The sequence below is a fragment of the Neoarius graeffei genome, chromosome 16 (genome assembly GCF_027579695.1).
Source record: "Neoarius graeffei isolate fNeoGra1 chromosome 16, fNeoGra1.pri, whole genome shotgun sequence".
Taxonomy (NCBI): Eukaryota; Metazoa; Chordata; class Actinopteri; order Siluriformes; family Ariidae; genus Neoarius; species Neoarius graeffei.
In genome coordinates, this window is record NC_083584.1 from 48,584,305 (window position 1) to 48,588,399 (window position 4,095).

Below are 4,095 nucleotides of genomic sequence, written 5' to 3' on the forward strand. Positions count from 1 at the left end.
TCCTAGAAAAACAGTAAGGCCTGCGTCAGAGGATTTTGGCATGCAGCAAGCCGAAACTTGAGAAGAAGAAGCCTTTGTCACATGCACACTCAAGCACAGTAAAATTCGTCCTCTGCATTTAACCCATCTGAAGCAGTGAACACGCTCAAGTGAGCAATGAGCACACACACATACCCAGAGCAGTGGGCAGCTATACTACAGCGCCCAGGGGGTTAGGTGCCTTGCTCAAGGGCACCTCAGCCCAAGGCCACCCCATGTTAACCTAACCGCATGTCTTTGGACTGTGGGTGAAACCGGAGCACCCGGAGGAAACCCACGCAGACACGAGGAGAACATGCAAACTCCACACAGAAAGGTCCCCATCAGCCACTGGGCTCGAACCCAGAACCTTCTTGTTATGATGCAACAGTGCTAACCACTACACCGCTGTGCCACCCACTGAGACGTACCAGATCAGTCGCTTAACGGTCACTTAGTGCTGGCTCTCATAAAGTGTTGCACATCATTAAAAGACAAGACCATGAGGGGCAAAAAAATGTACACACCATCTGTGCCATTATCGTGCATTCGCCTTTACGCCAGTATTTCTTCTTAATATGATTTGTCTTAATTTATGGATTTATGTTGGCTTGCTTTCTTTATTTTTTCATATTTAATATTTCTTTAGTTAATTCTATTAATATGAAATGACTGGGTTCCGCAAAATGTGTGTGTACTTGAAATACATAAGCTGTTTAAACCTGAAAATAAAAACTTAATTATAAAATTGCACTAACTAATTGGAAATGATGAGTCAAAGCAATTTTTTAAAAAAGTTTTACATTAATTAGTCCTCTTACAAATACAATTACACACTCAGGACCACAAGTAGGATATGAACTTTTTTTTCCCTAAGCTTACAGAATTTTCATTACGGGCATTTAGCAGACTCTCTTATCCAGAGCGATATACAACAAGGGAGTACATGACACAGTGCTCCTGGAGCAGAGAGGATTAAGGATCTTGTTCAAGGGCCCAACAGTGGTCAGTGCTAGGGCTTGAACCCATAACCTTGGGCTCAATCACCTAGATCCTTAACTTTTGAGCCACCACTATCCCCAGACATGAATGCAAAGTTTCTTGTGTAAACGTTCATACAAACTATTTTTATGCCTAAATCTGTCTGTATCCACCTTGAAAAACGAGCCCCAGTAACCTGATAATTGGATCTGAACTCTGAGGCAGAGACGCACCCTGCTTCACCACTCAATCCTTTCAAGCATTTAAGAGATTTCAAGAGAAACAGTTGTGGTACTAGACATCATTACAAGTGTTATTTTTTCCAACTCCACCAACACGTCCTTACTAATTTAGCATCTCTGTGCAGTTTGTTTACAGCGCTTGTGTATCCTTGTGAACTTGTGTATACGATCCCCTCTTGTCTTGTTTTCTCTTAGATTGCTGATGCTGATGATTCAGTCATCTTAAACTGTCCTCACAGTCTTCATGTCTGTGCTTTGACCTCTACATAACCCAATTGTGATTTTTCAGTCAGGCTACATGTCCCTCTCTTATCCCCAGTGGCTGTGACATTCAACAGATCACAAGAAGCCTCGTTCTACACTCGCCCTTAGCGGTTGGGAAGACCAACTCAAGCTACATAAACACATTTTGAACTGATCACTGAGGCAAAAAATGAGCAGCCCTGCCACCAAATGAAAGAAAATTGAATACTTAAAAGGCAAAAACTGCTTGTATTATCTAGCGTAAAGTATTTACGCGTGGCAGAATGTATAAAATCTCAAACAAATTCTCCAGTTACAGTTAATAAAAGCATACATTCTATAATCAGACATTTCCTTGGCAAGGTAATGTTACATTCAGAGGAACAAACAGCATGGACTAGTTTGATCAAATCGTCTCACAAAACAGCAGAATATTCACAAAACATTCCATCATGTGAATTATTCCTATCAAGCTTCCGAGGAAGCTTATTCTTTTCATAGCTTCTAGTACACTAGATTATAGTAAACATAATTTGTCGTGGGCGGCACGGTGGTGTAGTGGTTAGCGCTGTCGCCTCACAGCAAGAAGGTCCGGGTTCAAGCCCCGTGGCCGGCGAGGGCCTTTATGTGCGGAGTTTGCATGTTCTCCCTGTGTCCGCGTGGGTTTCCTCCGGGTGCTCCGGTTTCCCCCACAGTCCAAAGACATGCAGGTTAGGTTAACTGGTGACTCTAAATTGACCGTAGGTGTGAATGGTCGTCTGTGTCTATGTGTCAGCCCTGTGATGACCTGGCGACTTGTCCAGTGTGTACCCTGCCTCTCGCCCATAGTCAGCTGGGATAGGCTCCAGCTTGCCTGCAGAACAGGATAAAGCGGCTAGAGATAATGAGATAATTCATCGTCACTGCCAAACCTGACCCAGGCTTGAGGCGAACCATATTTGGTTGACTTGACCAGAACTGCAGCAGCAGGGTAACCGTTTCCTTTCTGCACACTCACATCTATGGGCAATTTAGAGTAGCCAGTTAACCTAACTGCATGTTTCTGAACTGTGGAGGAAACCAGAGCACCCAGAAGAAACCCATGCAGATACAGTGAGATCGTGCAAACTCCACACAGAAAGGCCCCCAGGACTTTCGTGCTGTGAGGCAACAGTGCTAAGCACTACACCACTGTGCCGTCCAAATGTGACTCACTTTATTCGGCTGGAATTTCTGCTCTATAGCTGTTTATTCAGACTAAATACTTCTACAGGCTCGAACATGTTTCCATCTTATCTCAGATTACATTCTCACATTACACTGCATTGTAAATACATGACAGAAAAGATCAGTATTTTTAAGAGACTCCAAGGAAGTGGTTTACACTTGTTTGCTTTTAGAAGTTGTGTAATAATGCACCACAAAACTATGCTTCTGTCTTTTTCAGTTTGTTTTTCTCATGCCTAAATGTACAGTCATGGCCAAAAGTTTTGCATGAAACAGATTTTGGTTTTCACAAAGTTTGCTGCGTCAATGTTTCTAGATCTTTTTATCAGATGTTTCTATGGTACACTGAAGTACAGTTATAAGCATTTCATAAGTTTCAAAGGCTTTTATTGACACATCAAGTTTATGCAAAGAATCAATATTTACAGTGTTGACCCTTCTTTTTCAAGACTCCTGCAATTTACCTTGGCATGCTGGATATCAGCTTCTGGGCCAAATCCTGACTGATGCCAACCCATTCTTGCATAATCAGTGCTCAGAGTTTATCACAATTTTTGGGGTTTTGTTTGTCCACCCACTTTTTGAGGATTGACCAGAGGTTTTCGAGGGATTAAGATCCCTGGGCCACTTAGTGATCACTTTTGCCTTGTGACATGGTGCTCCATCATGCTGGAAAAAGCATTGTTCATCACCAAATTGCTCCTGGATCGTTGGGAGAAGTTGCTCTTGGAGGATGTTTTGATACCATTCTTTATTCATGGCAGTGTTCTTAGGTAAAATTGTGAGTGAGCCCACTCCCTTGGACGAGAAGCGACCCCACACATGAATAGTCTCAGGATGCTTTACTATTGGCATGACACAGGACTCATGGCAGCGCTCACCTTTTCTTCTCCGGACAATCATTTTTCCAAATGTCCCAAACAGTCTGAAGGGGGGCTTCATAAGAGAAAATAACTTTTTGCAGGACTTTTTGCAGACTGCAAAGGACTGGGGTAAAGTTATTTTCTCTGATGAAGGCAAAAGTGATAACTAAGTGGCTCGGGGAACAAAGCATTGAAATTTTGGGTCCAGGGCCAGGAAACTCCCCAGATCTTAATCCCATCAAGAATCTGTGGTCAATCCTCAAAAAGCGGGTAGACAAACAAAAATCCAAAAATTGTGATAAACTCCAAGCACTGATTATGCAAGAATGGGTTGGCATCAGTCAGGATTTGGCCCAGAAGCTGATATCTAGCATGCCAGGGTGAACTGCAGGAGTCTTGAAAAAGAAGGGTCAACACTGTAAATATTGACTCTTTGCATAAACTTGATGTATTTGTCAATAAAAGCCTTTGAAACTTATGAAATGCTTATAATTGTACTTCAGTGTACCATAGAAGCATCTGGTAAAAAGATCTAGAAACAC